At 43.2% G+C, this 21,108-nt stretch overlaps 1 long non-coding RNA gene across 1 annotated transcript in view; it reads left to right on the top strand.

Annotated features, from left to right (window-relative positions):
- The first annotated feature begins 2,267 nt into the window (after positions 1 to 2,267).
- LOC310837417 overlaps positions 2,268 to 21,108 on the top strand; it is a 201,657-nt gene continuing 182,816 nt past the window's right edge. The window contains exon 1 of the long non-coding RNA XR_014560533.1: positions 2,268 to 2,428. This is a non-coding gene — a long non-coding RNA (uncharacterized lncRNA). The remainder of the gene's footprint in view (positions 2,429 to 21,108) is intronic.

Genomic DNA, 21,108 nt, shown 5'->3' with positions numbered 1-21,108 from the left:
GGTGCCATATGGTGTGGGAGGGGTGTGGCACCAAAAGCATATCCCGATAGCCAAAAGAAAGAAAAGAAAGAAGAGGGATTGGACCCAAGGAATAGTTTGTTTCACCACAAAAAACACTGATTGTAAATGAGTTGGAAGGAAAATTGTCTCTCCCACCCCCCTGCAATGCTCCACCAGTTTGCTGTTCATTTGTCGGGACTGGGGAAGTTGTTTACTTTGCTAGGGAGAAGGCCAGATGCAAGAGAAGCTGTTTTGCATGCAAGGTTTTTATGAAAGGGTTGGGAAGGGGAGGAGGGAAGACAAGGAACATTCCAAGTCCTTTGCAACAGATTTTAAAGATCCAGAAGCCTGTTGTTTTGCTTGTTAAAAAGATGTATCGAGACCAAGCTGCAAGTTCTCAGATTCTAGGCAAAGCTAAAATATATATAACAGAAATGGCTTTTTTGTGTGCATTGCCTAGTGTAGTGTATATACAGTTTTCCTTGGTCGGTATGTTCAACCAGTACATGGGAATGACACTGGGATATCTAGGAGAATGCACCTTGATCCAAAGGGTATTCACAGTTCAGATGTTTTGCACATGGGGAATCTCCCATTCATCTATACAGAAGCAGCCAATGCAAGCACTCGTGGACTGATTATACCCAGTAAAGCAAAAGGGAAGGCTGTTCCTGGATGGTTCCCTCTGTGCCAATTGCATGATTAGAATGACAAAATAGCAGTAAAAATAACAATTGAGCTAGAAGTCTAGTGGGAAGAACATAAATGGTGTCTTTCTTGTGTTATGGGGGAGATAAAGGCTGTGACATTCATTCTAGAGCTGAAACCAATTTGCACCCAAATTAATCTTTCCTTGCAAACATTCAAATCCTTATTTGAATATTTGGTGAATATTTGATATTCAACAGTGCATTTGACGCCCAAAGATTTTGCAGTAGCAGTCAACACTGGGCAATTATGTAACAGCTGGCATTCAGCATCAGTCAGCATTTAATGGTGTCAGTATTTGAAAATATTTCAGCTGGACACACAGCTACCACCAGTATCTGACAGTAGCCAACACGTAGCAGCCAGCTGTTGCAGTCAACATCTGACTTGAAGCAGGATGTAATATTTAATGAATCTGACATACGACTTTTAGCGTTTTGCCAATATATCTGACAACTGATACGCAGTATTTGATAAGTCGTGGCCAATATGTTATATGCACAGTAGATATCAAAATGTCAGTAGATGTCATCAGGATCTGTCATCTGATGTAACAGAATTTAGGAAACATCATTCATTTAACAAATCAAAACAGGAAGATTGTGAAATTATGATGTGAAATCATGATTTCAGATGCCAGATGTAAAATTTCTGAAGGCAAATTTCAGCATTCAAACTTTTTTTCTTTTTGGTAATCTGTAGTTTTGCTGGGTTTTGAAAAACTGTATTTTATTTCTGCTCTATTTCTTTCTACAACAGATCCCAAGTAAATGTCAGTAATATGTAACATTCACAGCCATATCACACTGCCTGAAGCAGATTGGGGCTGTCAACACTTTTTGCCACAATCTCTGCCCCCCAATCTTCCTCATCCTCTGTTGCCTTCCAGGATCCCTTCAGATTTGCTGCCTGAGACACATGGCTCAAAAGAGGACCAGCCCTGTAAACATATGAAACAGGCTCAAATGACACTTTTCCCAGGGCTGACGTGAGGAAGGATCCCTAAGTGCTCATCAGTTTAGAGCAGAGTTGGGGAACCTGTAGCCCACCAGATGTTGTTAAAATCACCCCTGAGCATGCAGTCTGAGGCTGATGGAGTCCAATAATATCTGGAGGGCCACAGGTTGCCCATCCCTGATTTAGAACCTACAGTAATGATGCTGTCTTTTGTACCAGTCCCAAGTGAGGGAGCTCAGAGGTGGGCAGTAGAATCGGAGTCTCTCTAAGAAACCTAGCAACTGACCCTTGAATTTTAAACACTTTTTACTTGTTAGTCCATGTATAGAGTGAATAATGGAGTTGATAGGAACTTTGGCTTTATTTGGTGCCTGTGCTGAAGATTGCACACCAGGTCCCCAGGTGCTTACTAGCAGCCATGAACCTGTGCTAGAGGTTATCCTCACTTATGTGAATTGGCCTGGTCTGTTTATGGCTATTCAAGTAACTCCCACATGCTTAGTCATTAATTTAGATCATTCCTTTGCTTTTGGGGGGTGGGGGAGCAGGTTCCAGGAACTCAGCAGCCAGACGTGGTGGGTGTTATTTTGGAACATTTAGTGAAAGTGACTGCATTACTTTCCTGTGTCTTTCTCTTGTTACTGTAAATATTTTCACCGAACATTATGTATCAAATACTGCTTTCGGATTATATTTGTGCTACGAGATCTGGGGGTGACGACAATGAAGTGCATGGCAGTGAATGACTCATACCACAGAGAAGGTAAGGAGACTCTAGGATCTCTTCCTGCCTTTGGCTGAACAGTTCTGATAATATGGGGGGGCTGGAAGGAGAGAAGGAAGAGGGGCCTTGGAAAAGAGAAGGCAGAAGGCCAAAGGAAGTGAGGGGGCTAGGGAAGGAGAGTTTGAAGAGGACATGGTTCTGAAGAATTATGTGCAGAGGTGAAGGTCAGAGTGGAATGAAAACTGAGTGTGAGCAGAATTATGTTATCAGCTGGCATTTGAGTTTGGTCCTTTAAATAAACAGAATGACTAGCTTCTGTAGGGTTGATCATGTACTAAGGTCCAGTATACAACAGCATGGTAATAAATTCCCAAAGAATGGAGATGATCTTTTATAGAGAGTTGTTTCTTCCTCCTCCACCTGCTGTTCTTAGATTTCCTTCAGCTTCCTCTCACTACTCAGGAAGCAAACTTTAAAACTTCCTGTTTCTTTCTTCACCTGAGCTCCTAATAGGATCCACCTGAGCTCCTAAAAGGATCCACCAGGCTCTGCCTTGGACTCACTCCACATGTGCTCTAGATCTTCTGCAAGCACTTTCTCACACAGACACCTCCACAATGCTGTGACATAATACACGGACAAATGTCCTTCTTGGCCTCTGTCTCAACAAGGTAAATATCTCCCTGACCTACTGGGACAGAAAGTCATGCACACAAAGCAATTGAAAGGAACTAAGGCCTATAACATTTAAGCAAATATTGGTGAGTCATTACTATCATGTTTACGGTAGTAAATGTAGAACAAGAAATGTTTGTGAGCACCTCAAGTGGCTGTTGCGGTAAAGCCACTGGCAGATTCCTCTAGAAAGCCACTCCACATTTTCAGTGACGGGGAGTTCTGTCATGGTCAGCTTTGGAATTGGAATACCAAAAGTATTTCCCTCAAAATGCAGGAAAATGCTCAGTTTCTTCCAAGCTCAATTTGATCAAAACAGACCCTGTTGTGATACCAGTTATGTCATTTCGGAGTCTAATAAGGTCTGAACACTTCCTCAACTTCCTAGCAAGCCTTGAAAGCTCCTCCTTTCAAATACAGTGGTACCTCGGGTTACATAGGCTTCAGCTTACATACGCTTCAGGTTACAGACTCCGCTAACCCAGAAATAGTACCTCAAGTTAAGAACTTTGCTTCAGGATGAGAACAGAAATCGTGCTCCGGTGGCACTGCGGTAGGAGGAGGCCCCATTAGCTAAAGTGGTCTTCAGGTTAAGAACAGTTTCAGGTTAAGTATGGACCTCCAGAATGAATTAAGTACGTAACCAGAGGTACCACTGTACCTGACCATCTCTTTTTTGTGCTTGGGTGAAGGAATGTCTCTTCCCACTTTTGCTCTTGGCATACTAGTGAGAAAACTACTTATCCCAGCATTCCTGGCACCTGGAGCAGCAGGCCAGGCACCAGAAAGGGGAGGGGGGCAATTAAAAAAAATCCTCCTTTCATTTCACCGCTACCCAAGCAGTAAGGAAGGTAATGAAGCAAATGGGAAGAGGGATTTAAGAACATAAGAAGAGCCTGCAGCCCATCTAGTCCAGCATCCTGTTCTCACAGTGGCCAACAAGATGTTTGTGGGAAGCTTGCAAGCAGAATCTGAGCACAAGAGCACTGTTGCCTCCTGCAGCTTCCAGTGGCGTAGCTATGGGGGGGGGGGGCTAGCTGGTTTCTTTGTCCTGGGGGAAGCCTCCATTGAGGCTCCCAGCCTGTGTGTGTACACAAATGTGTGTGGGGTGGGTGCCAAACTGGGTCTTTGACCTGCCTGAAATCAAGCCTAGTTTTGCCCCTGTTTCCAACAACAGTTATTCAGAAGCCTAGTGCCTCAGAACATGCAGGCAGAGTATAGCCATCATGGCTAGTAGCCACTGGCAGCCTTGTCCTTTATCTTATCGTCTTTTTTTAAAGCCATCACTGCCTTGGGTGGGAGCGAGCTCCTTAGTTGAACTGTGAACTGTGTGAAGAAGTCCCTTCTTGGTCTGCTCCGAATCTTCCAGCATTCAACTGCCTTGGATGTCCAAGAATTCAAGTGTTACGAGACAAGGAGAAAAACTTTTCTCTACCCACTTTCTCTAAGCCGTGTGTAATTTTATAAACTTCTATCCTGCTGCCTCAGACCATAGCTGTCAACTTTTCCCTTTTCTTGCGAGGAATCCTATTCGGAATAATTTCCCTTAAAAACAGGAAAATGTTAACAGCTATGCCTCAGACTCACCTTTTCTCTAAACTTAATAGCCCTAAATGCTGCAACCTTTCCCCCCTAAGGGAGTTGCTTGGTCGTTTTAGTTGCCACTTCCTGGACCTTAAAATTTCTTCTTTGGTTCAGATTAAAATCCAGGCAAGAGAAGAACTTTGGGGCCATAATGATTGCCTAATATTTGGAAATGAGCACTACAAAGTGCTGAGATTCATATTATGGAGCCAGGATATATGAGTTTGGGCAGCGTTACTGGTGAAGGTTGGAATGAGATTAGAGCATGCCTATAGGCAATTTTTTTTTCAGGCAAAAAACAAAACAATGTAAGCGTCGGAGACATTCCAGTACAAAGCTTTACATATCCATCCCAGGAACTGCAAAAGGCTGCTCAACTGGGAAACTTCAACCTGCCAGGAAAAAAGTGCTCCATGTTATTAATATATGGGATGCCACTCTGCTCACCCTTCACAGCTTTTTTTGCTCAAATGATTCAACTGGTAAAGGCACATTTGTAGTGAACACTGGCTCTCTACAGCAAGTCACAAGGATCTCTTGAATCCCAGACGCCTTAATGTCCTATGAAAAATGTGAGAATCCCCCAAAGCAGGCTTGAACGCAAACAGTCTGAAATGGCCTGTTTTGCATTTACACTGTGTTTTCTGCCCTTTTATTTCTGTTTTATCATTTTTCCTCTTTCTTCGTTATTTTAATAGCGCTCTTCCTAGTCATAACAAGCAACTTTTTCCGAATCTGGCTTTGATTGATTTTATTCTGCAGATGCTACTTATGGCTGTGAAAAGGGGGTGGAAGAGGAAGAAGAGGGCAAAGAGTTTTTCTTTGCTATTGAGGCTGTTTTCATCCAAAGGGGAAAAGGAAGCGTTTGTTTGCCAGCTAGATTTCATTGCAGTCTGAAATTTGCCTGGTTTGCATATGAGAGGTTATTGATTTTGAAGCAGCCAACTGTGGCTCATGAGACAAATTCATTTCCAGCTATTGTGCCTGAAAGAGGGAATTGAATGGTGACCCCACCCTCAGCCATAGCTATTTAGCAAGTTGTTTCCTTAGCTATATAAAAATTAAGAAAAGGGTTTTATATAATACCCCAGTTCTTACATACAGATTTCCCTCCTATGCATAGTGGCTTCAACACCACAGCCAAGTGAGGGAATCCATGTATGAATTGATTTCCCTGCACCATGTCCAATTACACATTCATGTAATGTCTTCCCTGTTTAGGGAAGTTTTTAATGTTTAATGCTCTATTGTGTTTTTAATATTTGGTTGGGAGCCACCCAGAGTGTCTGGGGAAACCCAGCCAGATGGGCGGGTGGGCGGGGTATAAATACTACTACTACTACTACTACTACTACTACTACTAATAATAATAATTAGAGTTTTTGTATACGTGTGAAGGGGCCTCAATGTGGTGAGTACACTGTATGATCAAGCAGCAGAATGGCCCCACAGTACGTCTTTCACATGGGCTATTCTGTGCTAAAGAATATTGAAAGTAGGGACTATGGGAACTTGGTTGAAGTAGTCAATATACATTGTTGCCTCTTCAACAAAGTTCCCATAGTCCCTACTTTCAACTCTAGAAGAGTGTTTTAATTTGCAGAGTGTTTTAATTTTTTTAATTTTTTTTAATTTTTTTTACTTATTAGTTACCCACTCCCCCAGAAAGGATGAATCTGGATTGAACAGATGGAAAATGTAGGGTGGCTATTTTTTATGCTGACAACATTGTGTGGACTCTGCAAAGATGTTCAGGTTCAAGGGACACTGATTCCACAACAAACACCTTGAGTCAGCAGAGTCCATAAAAATTGGTGATCTAACATTTAAGGTGACAGTTTGGGCCTTGGGCTCCTTTCCTTGTACTGCCCACAAAGGTCTGATGGGACTCAGAACAAATACATTTTGCAGTCGTTTTTTGTTTATGTTACCAAAACCAGTGTCAGGATGCAAAATACACCAGGCTGGGAGCAACCACAAGGAAGGCCACACATTTATTCACATATGTCCATTCTACTGAGTCCTAAAATAACAACCACCATCACCACCACCAGGTGGTAAGGGAAAACATGCTTCACCAACTTTGACTGATTTTAAAATGGCCTGCAACCACCTACTTGAGACTAATAGTCACTAAATGTTTCACTAAGGAGTCTAACCAAATAGTATACTTTATATTTTATGCACAATTTAGTTTATTTCTGCCAGTGATGGAGAAGAATACCGTGATTTACAAGATCCAATAGTCATGATCTCCAAATCACAGAACTCCTACTGAGACCTTTGCTTTCTGTTATTTCCTCGACTATTCACTTATCAAACCTTTCCTTATAATCATATGGACTGGAAGCTTGGTGTTTTTGGTTTGTTTTTAATTTAAGGGAGCTGAGATTCTCAGAATCTGAATCTCTTTCTCTCTCTTTTTTATTCTTCATCTTCACTGTTGGAATTGTAAAACAGACCCACTGCTGTATGTAATTTCTTGCTTTCTGCTGAACACCTTAAGCAATTGATATGGGAGAAGGTATGTTGTAAGAGCAATGTAAAAGAAAGGCACAATATTGAGCAAAGATTTTTTTTTTAAGTCAGTGGGCTTGTTTACAGGAACAAGACATATTACTGCTTATTACATGTATCTGTGTAATAAGAAAAAGAAATGAAAGCATAATTAAACAGGTCCCAAATCTCATTGTGTATCTTGGCTTGACACTTTTTGGACCTCTCCCCCTTCTGCCTTTCTTGTTTCCCAGGGTGAACTAGGCCATTAAATCTAGGCCAGTCTTTTCCAGTTATTCAAGAGTGATTATCTTTTTGAGAACAGTAAAACTCTTGCTGCAAATATTGGTTTATAGTTGTTGTATTTTCAGGTGTTTAACATGGTTCCTGAGTATGAAATGAGAGCTCCAACAGTGCAGCGACCAAACTAAAAGAAACAGAGCTACTGCTTTTAAGACTTTGCTTTTATGCAATTTATGATCCTTGTAAATAATGCACCACCCTTGTCTCCCTTTGGATGTCTACGAAGAGCACAGTCATTGCCTTACTGGGTGAGGCCAGTGGTCCACCTGGTCCAGAAATTCTTGGCCAGTTACTTGGTGCCTTTGGAAGCTGACAAGAAAGGTGAAAGGACTACAACTTCCATTCATCCCTGAGCTCTGGCCTTGCTAGCTAGGGGTGATGGGAGTTGTAGTTCAAAAACAGCTGGGGACCCACAGGTTTAGAAAGGCTGGTTTAGGCTTTCCCTTGTTGCTTATCTATTCCCCAGTGTCTGGTATGCAGAGGATCACTAGCTGATTTTTTAGCACTTTCCTTATTGCCCCCATCACTTAAACCAGTCCTCCCACTGCATTATTATGAATGAAGGCTAACCATGCTCTCTCTGTTAGGATATTTAGAAAGAACCCCTCCTTCCCGCCCCCTCTTCTTTTTTATGGGTGTATATGGCTTTCAGTCAAGTCTTTATTTCTGATCTTATCCGAATTTAATACCTTGATTTGACAAGAGCCTTTGAACCACTTTCCTCCTGCAGATGTCACAGGAAACAGTGGTTTAGGAAACCAGGGTATCTTTGCTGAAGTCAGGCATGCAAGGAGAGACACAGCAAGCACACATTCTTAGCCTGGATCAACCCCATGGATTGTCCATACTGAAATCATAATGACACCTGAACCAGGCTGTTGTACTTTGTCAAACGTACACTGCAAGACCTCAGACTTGCTTTCTGGCAGAGCAGCCAAGAATATTCAGCTGAAAAATCAAATCAAATGGGAACAAAAGGAAGCCTTGATATTCATCACTGGGTAATAAAATGGAATAAGATGGCAGACCTTTCAGGATGGATTGTAACAGTATTAGAGACATGAATACAGGGCTGGCCCTGCTAGCAGAAGTCTGCGCGAGAACTTAGGCTAGTGCAGTAAGGCTTCCTACCCCCTCCAGCTTGGCTTGGGTGGTTGAGAGCAGGGCTGGATTTAAGTTTGATGAGGCCCTAAGCTACTGAAGATAACGGGTCCCTTTATATGTGATATTTTAGGGAGCAAGCTAGCAGGCGGGGCCCATTACTTACATCATAGGAGCCTACACAACACAAAACACTGTTGCTGTATGTAGGTTTTATTTTATTTGTTTTTTATCTTATATTTTGGAAATGTACATCCAGTTTTTTCCCCTTTAAATTTTTTTGGGGCCTCCAAGAGAGTGGGACCCTAAGCTATAGCTTGTTTAGCTTATACGTAAAGCCAGCACTGGTTGAGAGAACCCACAGAATAGCATGCAGTGGGAGGGGGAGTAAGAAATATTTGCATGGAAGGAGCTAGCACCTTAGCACTATTGTGAATTTATTCCAATGAGAACATTCATTATCAGTATTTTTTTTTTAAAAAAATAAATGTTTGAGATATTAATAATCTCTGTTGCTGAAGGTTCAGTGTTTGTGGTGAGAGGATTTAAAAATGGTGATGAACCTACCAGAAATGTAAAACCTCTTGCTGAAGGAATACCCTCATCTACTCAACTACAGCCACTGAATGTTTTTTGAACTCCAATAAAGCCTTCTCTTGTCTCCCCCGAATGCCTGAATTTCAGAAGTACTTGATTTATCTGTTGTTGTGTGATAAAATATCTGTGGAGCCTATAAACTTCTAATTGAAAGGACTTAGATTGTACGAGAGCACATTTTCCTTCTCGGTTGTAAGTTCCTCTGGTGCATTTTGTCTTGTCCGCCAACCTTTAGTGTGCCTCTTTGTTCCAGTTCTTTTTGTCTTTTACATAGCCCATGGATGTGTGTACTTGATGTGATGAATATGGCTTAGAGGTTTTGCCCCTCCCAAGTCTTTTCATTGTGGATGCTTTCAGGATTTTTTTTATTTTAAAAAAATCAACCACTAGAGAAATCATCTTGCAGATCCCTACTGAATGAAAACATGCAAATCCTTGATTTGTAGCTCTCATAAAATGTGTTTTTGCCAGAATGTAAAAATTATTTATGTGGCAGAGAAGGTGAAATATGAATGCATCTTTTCTTCTTCTAATGCACTCACAAAGGACAGGGGTTAGCAGTGACATGATAGCTCAGTCAGTGTTTTCCAGATACTATCCTTATTTTTATGTAGATATTTTAATTTTGTAGGCTCGATAAGGCAAGTCAGGCTCTTACTTATAGGATGATTCACTGGTTCCTTTCTCTGCTCACATTTGTTTCTGACGTTTTGTCCTCTGCTGTGTAATGCCACCTGCAGTCTGTTTGGATAATTCCAAAAGACATTGGTAATCAGGGTTGGTTTACATGTTACTTGCGTCCCCCAACTGCTGCCAGAAAGCTGTTCTATGTGCTGGGACCCACACACCAAAGAGTCATGGTTAAATGTCTCTTCTGCATGTGCAACTCTAAATGCATGGACTTTTTGCATACTAACTTCAGGTTGACCTGGAATCCGCTGATAGGCAAATCATCCACATATGTAGAGTTTGCCAACTTTTCCAATCCTATATGCATGAATTGGATGTATCATTAATCTGAATGTTCTCTGGGGAGGGGAAACAAATTATTTGGGGCAGGTAAGGCTGCCTGTCAGCCATGGCACAGCTGCTTATTATTTTTCTAAAGTATTTCTTCTTCTTTTTGGGCTGCCATTTTACACACACACACACACACACACACACACACACACACACACACACACACTACAATTTCCCAGACCTAGCATTGTTCCAGGGCAGTCTCTCTCTCTCTCTCTCTCTCCCTCCCTCTCTCTCTCTCTCTCTCTCTCACACACACACACACGTGAACCTTAAGAGATTATTCTGTCAAATGAGAGGGTTCTTCCTAGGCAGCACACCTCCCCAGACCTATTAGGAACGGACTTTGGTAATATGGCATCCAAGGCAAAGACAAAATTTGGTGCCCCCCATAAATATAGATATTTTCCTTCCTTGGCTAGGTAGTCTGTGCAGGGGAACTGCCCACATCACCCTAAATCTGGTGCTGCTCCTATTTCCAAGCTTTCCCTTCATTGGTCTTGCTCCATGGCCTCATAGGGTGCTTTTGTCTGGATGGAGAGATGTAGGTGTGGTGTGGGTGTGTGTTGAAACTTTACAAACCTAAGTGTCAAACCTGTTGTTCAACATACCTTTGTCCCTGGCCCTGCCCACCACTGGCATGCAGCCCCCAGGAGCAGAGCCATCTTTCCCATAGGGCTTAGTGGTGCATTGCGCCAGGGCGCCGGCCTCCCAGGGGCGCACCAGCGAGTGGGGGAGCTGCGTGGCTTTGCCAGCGGCCTCCACTTTCCCTGCATACCCGCCAGCTGCACCCCGCCAACCATATGGCTGGCGGGCATGCAGCTTCCCTCCCAAGTCTCTGTGGGGATTGCTCTCCCACAGCGGCATGGGGGAGAGTTGCGCCCCCCCCAATGGCTGGCAGTGCACAGCTCCCCCATCCCACTATCCGTAGTGATTTGGGGGTGCTGGGCAGATATTTGCACCCCGGTGCTGCATCTGCTAAAGATGGCCCTGCCCAGGAGATTGCTCATGAGAGAATGTGGCTGGAAGGTTGAAAAAAAGTCCCCCATCCCTGCCCTAAAGAGGGCAGCAAGGCCTCTCTGGTAATCTCTCATGGTGCCTTTTTGCTGGCGATGTGACTGGCTTGCCCTGTGCCCTCTAAGCTAGCCTGCTGCCTTCAGGGCAGCAGAAGACACTGTCCCATCATCAGTGTTGAAGAAAGATTCAACTGCCTGTCTGCTCAACGTTTGTACATGGTGCAGGGAGGGGTGCCATCTTGTCCTTTGCCCCAGGCAGCGAACTTTCTTCAGCCAGCCCTGAAAATCAGGCACATAAATCCATTGAAATCAGTGAGGTTTGAGCCACAGTAGATGTGACAGGCAGCAGCTCTGTTTAAATGTGCCCTGCTCATGTAGTAGGAGGGCTTGGGTTGGATCCTCGTTCTCTATGACTTGGGCAGCTATGTTTATTGTGTCCCTCAGGTGCTCTTAACTCTATGTTGGCTGGAGAGACTCATGTCTTCTGCTAGGATTGTCCACTTCTGAGACAAGCCTTGGTTATTATGTTTTCTGCTAGAAACTGAAACTACTGGCGTATGAAACTCTTATTTTTGTTGTCAACAAGCAGTCACACTTAAATCTTGAGCAGAGAACGCTTCAAACTTAAAGAAACACAATGAGCCCAGGAGAAAGATTCCTATTCTGCAGGCCTACCAGCTGAAGGAGCATTTGAAACATGTCTCTTGGCATGTTTGGTCTGCAGGGAAATACAACCAGCCAGTTGCTGAGAGGAAGTGGAGGAGTGTGATACAGGCAGGACCTAGAACTTCTTACCAAGAGGGTTATTCTGTCCCCTTTCTAATGACCTTCCATAAGATCCAACTTGGTGTCCTCCAGATGTTTTGGGCAAGAGCTCCTATCTGCCACAGCCAGCATGGCCAGTCTGGCATGATTGGAGGAGTAGTACAATAACATCCGGAGGGTAACAGATTTGGGAAGGCTACACAAGATGGCAAAACCCTTCATGTTTAGGAAGGCTTTTGACCATAAATGGTCGCTTCCTTTTTCAAGTGGGTTTTACAGTGCTTCAAATTTCTTTTGATGGTTTTATAATTATTTTAAAAAGATCTTTTTATCTCTCTCTTGTCCTACGGCAGCATTAATGTATCATTATATTGCTTTACCTCATGTATCCAAACTGCCTTGGCTCATTGGGAAAAAGCAGGGTATAAATGTTTTTAATAAATAAATAAATAAATAAGTCTCAGGGAGGATGAGAAATGAGGGAAAGAGTGGGAAGGGGAGATAATGTGGGGATGAACCATGGCCAGGCTCTGATTGATTGGTTGCCTAACCACTTCAGGCTTGCCACTCTTGTACATTTAGATCTCTTGACGCAGCTCTCCTTGTACAAAGGGAACTCAAAATGGAAGTACTTCAAAGACTCTTTTATATTGACACTGTGGTGCAACTGAGTTCTTCATGTAGAACAGAAAATGTGCCACGTGTGTTAATTAATTCAATGTTTCTGACTCGAGTTAACCTGGACTCTGTAACGGCAAACGTTCCTATTATTTCACTGTGTTCTCTTGGCCTTGTTTTCTTATATTCACTCTTAAATTAATGTTTAGTGTTTTTACTGGGCATCTGGAGTAGAGTATTCCTCCCCTCCTAACAAAACAATCTGCATCACAATATGCTTTCCTAGACAAACAGTACCCTGCTCCAAACTGAAACATGAAAAATAAAAATAAAAAACCACCGAAGGAGAAAAAGCACACTTGGCTAAGCTCCGTTTAACATTATCTGATGTACAGTATTTGTTATCCTTAGATGGTCTGTTACTGTCTTTCCTTTCCAAAGCAATGTGCCAGCAACCATGTGTGTGTGATTTGCTTATACTGCACATCAGTCTAGACACCCACAGGGAAGTTGTCTAATTGATAGCACGTGCCTTTGGGTCACCCCCCGCAGAAGAGTCAGAAGCCATTGGCCTTGGCGAGGTGCCCCATCACACTATACACACAGACACACACAGAGAGACCTATATCTACAAGGGGGCTGTTCAGCCATGCTTTGCAGTGAGTATATCTTTCAGGATGGCACTGATGCATCACTGTTCACTGGACGTATGGCTGGCTCAGGCAGCTGAAATGACGTCAGTCACCTGTTGAGAACAAAGCAGGGCACCAGAGGGTGGCTATACTAACCTCTCCCATCCTCTCCAGATGAGTGACCAGTTGTCTGTTAGCAGACATTTGCATTGGCCAAATCCAACAAGGACAACTGTGTGCACAGCTGTAAGTAATGGATGGAGATGATTTTAACCTAGTGCAGTGCCTCCAGTAGATTGCATCCAGCATGACATCTTGTACATAGAAACTTGCTTTTGCAGTTGATTGCCCTTGACTGATCATGGCATCTATCACGTGGCTGTAACTCTCATCAGCCAATTGCCAACTATTATTGTTTTAAAATGCAATGCAACACACTTCCTTTTAGTAACCTATTCTATGGGCTGGATTGATGTATATGAGAAATGAGAATCTCAGACATACGTTTGACTATGTTCCTGTGACTTCGGAGGATGACACATAAGCATTCTAGCTCCTTAGGAGTAACCTCCAATGTAGTCTAGGGCAGGGTTGGGGAATCTGGCTATTCATATCACAATGACAAGCATTCCTGATGACTGGGCACGCTGGCCGGGGCTGATGGGAGCAAGTCCACTGGTCAGGGATCATGGGAAATTTACTCCAATCACATCTGGAGGGCCACAGGTTTCCAACCCCTTCAACAGGCATCCTGAAGTGGTCTTGGCACTTGGCCCTAGTAACAGACAGCTGCCTCCATTTCCAGCCTCGTATCTCCTGCATCATGTTCTGCTATCTTTGTGCCATGCCTTCAATGTGATTGCAGATTTTTTTGTTTGATGTTTTTAATTTTGTGTTCCAAAGGATATTAGTCAGAGGAAGACGTTATCGTCTAGAATTTCCTCTAGTCAATGAGGTACAAGCTAATTTCCTCTAAGTCAATGGATTGTATTTTATTATCTTCATTGTGAGGTCACTTTAAGTATTTATATGAATTTAAAAGGGAATTGCCTTCGGGACATCTGCTCTACCAGTTGTCAGTGCTGTAACACTGAGAGCAGAAGGAGCTGTCTGAGGTATCTTCTGGGGTGCAGAAAGAAATTTGCCACTTGAGAATATCTCAGTTTGTATGTGCATTTGCATAGATGTATGAATTTCAGGAATGAGGTTCTGACTACATAAGTCCCAGTGTATGGATATTAAACCTGTGGTTGTCTGACTTTTTTTTTCAGAATGATGCCACTGACATAAACAGGGCTTCCAAAACATTTTCCAGCCTTTCATGTTCAAGGCAGATGGTTCAAAATTGTCCAGCCTGAAGGTTCTGTAATTTTGTCTGATGATGATAGCTTTTTGCATATGCATGCTGGCTCCTTAAACTGCACAGTTGTTCTGTTGCTTTCACACACTCCACTCTATAATAGTGGCCATACTTATCATTCCTCAGAGGTGCATTTATTTTATGCATTTTAAATCCTTCATCCTATGGCATTATTTCTGAATCAAGGTCTGTCTTCCTTTTTGAGGAAGTGCATATTTTGTGGGAACGAAGTCTGTGGCGGAAGCCACTCAGGAACCTGGGGCGGCACACCCAGGGGCAGGGCGAGCCGCCCATAGGGGTGGGCTGAGGGTGGGGTGCACTGCGGGGGCTCCAGAGTCTGCCTGTCTCCTCCCACTCAGCTGCCCTATAGCTGGGAGGGGGGAGGCAGTGGGCGGGCCATTTGGGCAGCGCGGAGCCTGTGCACACCCAAGCCACCACGTCTCTCCCAGGAGAGTCACATGACTCAGCCATGCTGCAGGCCCCACGGTGAAGGCTGCCCAGCATTTTGTCACCCCCCTCAGTGGTGACACCCAGGGTGGCCAGCACCCACCGCACCCCCCTTTGTCCGCTCCTGGCTGAAGTTCAGTAGTGTAGCAAGCCAGGGGCAGGGTGATGGTCTGCTCCTGTAGTGTGGCATGGTGCCTGCTGTGTGCCGGGGATTGTTGTTATTGTTGTTTTATATTTTATTGTTATATAACACCCTGACGAGGGCTAGCCTGCCTATGAGGCAGACCGAAGCAGCCACCTTGGGGAGCAGAATCCCACAGGGGCACTGCCATCACTGCAGAAGAAGTGAGGAGAAGCAGTGGGGGTGGCTGCCAGTGAGATCCCGTAAGATCTCACAGAACTCTGGTGAGATCCTGCCACAGCTTTTCCTCACTCTTCACTGGCAAAAATTGAGGGGGGCTGAGACCTCCTAAAGTGGATGAGCATTGCCTTTCAAATGGTGTCTGTCCATCGCATCTTGTTATCAATTATGCTGGGTGCGGCTTATCTCCCCCCACCCAATATTTTATTGAAATTGGTACCCCTGCTTGAGGAATCTTATCTTAACAAATTTCAGTGTGAAGTGAATCTGATTTATGACCTCCCTTCATAATATGAGAACTGGAACTTAGTTATTCACTAGCCTTTTGGAACGCCACAACACATTTCTTGTTTTGTTTTGTTTTTTAGAAAGTGTTAAAATAAGGTTTCAAACAGATGTTTGTTGAGAGAAAGTACATTTGGAAATATATATTAGCTGCAAATTTGTGTGCAGGTTATTATTTTTTAATGGCGCATTAATGCAGAAACGGGACAAAATGGCCTTAAGAGTGTACATATATAATTGTGACTTGGACTGGAAGTAAGATGGATTTGCCCATCCCTGCATTTGAAATCTCTCAAACCTTACTCTCAGTGTAGAACTCCCTTCGCATCAGTAGATATATCTGTGGGATGGATGTCCTGGCTGCTGGCTAGTGTTGAATGTGTTGGTTTTTGGGGGTGGGGGCAAACTGTTGCCTATAGGGTACTTCAAGAAGACCTAGCAATTTCTGATAGCTTGAGAAGACATTCACAGTTCTGTGTCTCTCCTGTTTCCCTGGCTCACGGTGGCCCCCATCTGCCTCTGAAGGTGTGAAATGTCGCTTCCTATACACCATGAATATCCCTCAGAGTTCTGAAAGCAAATTTGACCTTTCATTCTTTCAAAAATGTTTTTGTGGCTATTGGTATTTTCCAGGGGCCTTCGCTTTTCCCAACTGTGCGTCTGCAGAGGCCAGCCAAATTCCCTGGTTAGTAAAATGCCGGATTAAGAGCAGCAATGTGGCTCTGCTTGCAAGCTATATAAATGGTGTGACTCATGGTCCGTGGAAGAAGTCTGTTCTACAATGCGGAGCGTAGTAATGGTGCCATGGCAGTCAGCTTGGAAGTCGAACGGTATCATAAAAGGGATCTCTGTAGAACAGAGTGTAATATATAAACAGTGGAGCAATAGGCCTATTTTATAATCTGGAATGTAGAATGTAAACAGTGGAAACACAAGTTCAGTGGAAAACCCCCTATTTAAGAGAAGCAATGCCTTTTAATAAATGGTGGAAACACTGGGCCAGTGTAAGGCCTCTGTTCCAATCAATACCGTCTGCAATGTATGTGAAGAAAATATTGGGTGCAATGAGCTCTTTGGCAATTGCAACAACAACAACAACAGGAATTGTTGTGTTTCTGGATATTGCATAGCTGCAAGGTCTCCTTGCTTTTAGTAAATTAGTATGCTTCCTAAATTGGGTTTGCAACTTTGGATTTTAAAAATAGCATTCACCAAGAAGGGACACAGTGAAGTCAGTGTAGAACCTGGAGGGTCAGTGGCAGAGCCCAGTGGAATCTGGCGGGTCATGCAGGTGGGACAATAACAAGCAAACTTTGCCAGGTTGATGCTGAAGTTCAGTGGTTTTTAATACTCCAAAACAATAGCCTGCTTAGAAAGCAATTTTACTGGTTGTCTCAGAAAAACAATATACAATTGCAAACAATACTGTATTGGCCTGAATATAAGCCTCACCTTCCCCCCAAATTTTGACCGTGGAAGGTTAAAGTGAGGCTTATATTCGTGACCTTACGGTGTGCAGCCAGGAGCGTGGGGCAGACAGTGCCAGGAGCATGGCAAAGTGGTGCCCGCCCCATGCATAGTCCCCTGTCCTCTCCCCCAAGGCTGGGAAGGGAGAGAGAGTGAGGAAAGGGAAAGGCCACCAGCAACGCAGTGCGGCCCCCTCCTCCCTATGCAGCCAGGGGCAGCGAGGAATGGAGCGGCTTATATTCGGGTGCGGCTTGTATTCAGGCCAATACGGTCTTTACAACACATTACTACTGAAGATTAAGAAATATCTTTGTGCCCCCTTAAGTTTTCAGGACTCTCTTGACCTGAACCATGTCCATTACCTCCAGGGAGTGAGTTCCATAGTTTAACTATGTGTGACATGAAAAATTCCTTTCTTTTATCTGTCCCTGATCTTCCAACATTCAGCTTCCTTGGATGCCCATGAGCTCTAGTGAGAGAGGGAGGAAAAAACAAATACCAAGGTGGCTTACAAAAATGAAACAATGACCATAACAGTACTAACAAAACATAAGAATGAAATGGTGAATCATCACTATTGTAGTATTACGCCGAAAATAAAATGTTAACATTTTATTTAAAAACCCAGTATCTCATCTCATTGGGTGGTACAAGATTATTAGGAAGTAAAAAGGGGGATAATGATTATGGGTTGTATGTGACTAAGTCACACTCAGAACAGACTCATTGAAATGATGGGTCCACTCTGACTTACCTTTCACATAAACCCTAGTAAGCTCTGTGGAATTACTGAAAATTCAACCTTCTGATTTCAAATTAATCAATAGGAAGATAAGGAACAATGGAAGAAAATAAAGGAAATAAGAGGTGATGGAAATCAAGATGGGGCGAGTTTTTGTGTGCTAAGTGGGCAAGGAGGAGAATACCAAGTTGCAACAGTTGTTGTGGGACGATATTGTGACAATCAAATTATTACAGTCTGGTCTCTATCCCGTCATACCGAACTCATTTAAATGTAATGCAAGTTGCAGCTAATGAACAACCTGTGTACACAATCAGAAACGGAATTGACTGTCCATTTTCTTGTCTGTGGTATTGTGGACAGCTATGGCACTCTATAAAGAATATATTTCAACCAGCAGAAGAAATACTCCATCTGATGCAAATAAACTATTAGAAACCTATATATATCAGGGTACTACAAGAAATGCTCACCTGAAGTACTCCTCTTAGTAATACTCCATATTCCCCACCCACCCCCGGTGCCCCAAATCCCTTCCTCTGCTTCTTTACTTCCTTGCCAATTTCATTTGTTGACTGAAGTATGTTGGGTCAATTCGCATCAAGCTACATCTCCTTTACACGACCAATATTACATGCAGAGGTGTGCCTAGGGGTTAGTGAAACCAGCCTCTGCTGGGACACAGGCCTGGAAAGGCACAAAAATCACCTATCAGACTATGAAATGTGTGTGGCGCGTATTGTTGGGAGATTCCATTCCACCTTTTATTGTAGACATGGGATTGTTGTGTGTCACATGTCTGTTTACATTCCAGCAGAGACTGCTGGGTCTCTTGAGCGTCCGCTCAGTGTGTATTGCTTTTGTTTTTGAGTATCTCTCCGAGAAGACGGCAAGGAGAGACGACATGTTTCTTTGTTCTGATTTATGTAAAATAAATCCATAGTTTTAGTATGTATCCACAGCCTCAAGCCTCTCCTGTTGTGCAGTTTACACTGCTATGTATAGTGTGCTCAAGTCAGCTAGCTTGAGTCACTGATTTATGTCGGAGCCAGAGGTTGATGGATCTCCGCAGCATGAAGACTGAAAGGGAAATGATCCATTTGCAACGTTCAGGGGGAGATGGATGTGTGTGATGATGTGTCAACACTGTCATGGCAAGATCAAACATGGGAGAAGCTTCCTGTCATTCTTGCACAGTGGCTAAAAGGCATGTGGATTTTTCACCCTTCCTTGTTGCCTTGATCTCACACTGGACATTTTGAGTACATGGGTCACATAAAATGTAGTAATTTCTAATGTGGCAAGTGAATTTTCCCCCTTCCTGCTGGGCATGGAGTTCTGATACAGCTGCTTACCAAGGGTGTCAGGGACCTTAGGTATGCCTCTGATTACATACTGCAGTGGCTTTCTTGAAGACATACAGTCTTGCGAATTAGGGTGGTTTATTTATTTAAAAGAAGAAGAAGTTTTGAGCCTTCCAGTTCACTCTACCATTTGGACTCTGATCTAAATCCAAAATATAGAGGAAGGCTCCAGATCCACAATTCACAAGTGTTTTCACTCTAAATTGTAGGTGATCAAACTCCTATGGGGAAAGGTGCCATTTTCCATGGATTTCATCTGGCAGGTAACCTGATGGTGATCTCAAGAAAATTAATCATCCCACTGTGCAGAGCCAAGTAAAACAGATAACCATTTAGGAAAGAAAATACCAAACAACTCAATCCACTGATTCACTTTGTTCTGGAAATCCCCATAGTCTCAGGTTTCTAATCCTGGCCTTGTTTTGCACTTCTTCCCCACTCCTTTTTGAAGAACCCCTTTGTCTTTAAATGCAACTATAAATGAACTGTCATAGCCAGAGGATTTTTTTTTTTAAGTCCACAGCTGTCCAAGCCCATTCCTGGAATTAACTTAACATTACCCTGAAATGGGTGCAAAGAGGTGAAAACGGGACTCATCTATTATTGACTGACTTAGCAATTGCCTCTCTTGGGCCTTCTTGCCTTAAATCCAGATGACTTTTGCTGGATGAAACAGAGGTGAACATCACCTTGGCAGCTCCTTTGCTGTGCTGGACAGGTGGTTTTAGAAAACAAAACAAAAAGAACAAAAAGTGTTCCACAACCACAAGCATTTTCTAAACGCCTACAGGTCCTCATGAGAAAAACATTGAGTAAGAGGGAGAGTTTATGTGACGTTTAAAGCAGTATTGTGAAGATACTGTGGCTAAGACATGCTTGTATGTATAAACCATGGCACATCATACATGATAGTTGTTGGTGCAGGAAATGGCCTGAATTTCATGAATGAAATCTAAGTGTGTTTGGTTCTCCTGAGCAGTGGCTGGATGATCTTATCTAAGCCACTCAGGTGTTTTTGGTGGAAGAGCAGAGCATACATATAACAAAAATACTTACATTTTGGAGCAAGGGCTTTCATCAGGGAAGGGAAGAAAGGAGTTACTTCCTCTCACTTCACCAAGTTGACTATTGTTAGAAGCCTTCCCACTATGATGTCTTCTCTGATGAACCTGCCTAGAATGAGAGTGGGTGGCATTCAGCTAAGCTTTACTCAGAATGGATCTGTTGAAATTAATGGCCCTTAATTAGTCTTGATCATTAATTTCAGTGGGTCTTCTCTGGGTAAAACTTACCGTATTTTTCGCTCTATAAGACGCACCAGACCACAAGACGCACCTAGTTTTTGGAGGAGGAAAACAAGAAAACAAATATTCTGAATCTCAGAAGCCAGAACAGCAAGAGGGATTGCTGCGCAGTGAAAGCAGCAATCCCTCTTGCTGTTCTGGCTTCTGGGATAGCTGCGCAGCCTGCATTCACTCTATAAGATGCGCACACATCTCCCCTTACTTTTTAGGAGAGCAAAAAATACGGTAATTGAATGCCACCCAGTGACTTTTAAAAACAAAATCTTACTCTTGGACAGATCTCAGAAGATCAGCCTTCCTATGCCTGAGTTCGCTTCCTGGTTTTCTCTGCCTGTCTGAGCATTCTGGCTTCAAATCGGTGATCTCCAGTGTGTGGTTTCTCTTGTGAAACAGGGAATATTCTGCTTCCCATTCAAATGAAATGTGTAACATGATCCAAGAGATGAACAAGGTAGGTAGACCATGATAGGAGGGAATATTTGACATTCAAAGTAGGGTGGCTACTTATGCATTGTCTCAAAAGAAGACAGTTTTGCATTAAATGCATAATACACACTCTTAAGACAGAAAATGTGGCCCACA

The sequence above is a fragment of the Podarcis gaigeae genome (genome assembly GCF_964106915.1).
Source record: "Podarcis gaigeae genome assembly, chromosome: 1".
Taxonomy (NCBI): domain Eukaryota; kingdom Metazoa; phylum Chordata; class Lepidosauria; order Squamata; family Lacertidae; genus Podarcis; species Podarcis gaigeae.
This window is presented reverse-complemented; position numbering and strand designations above follow the sequence as displayed.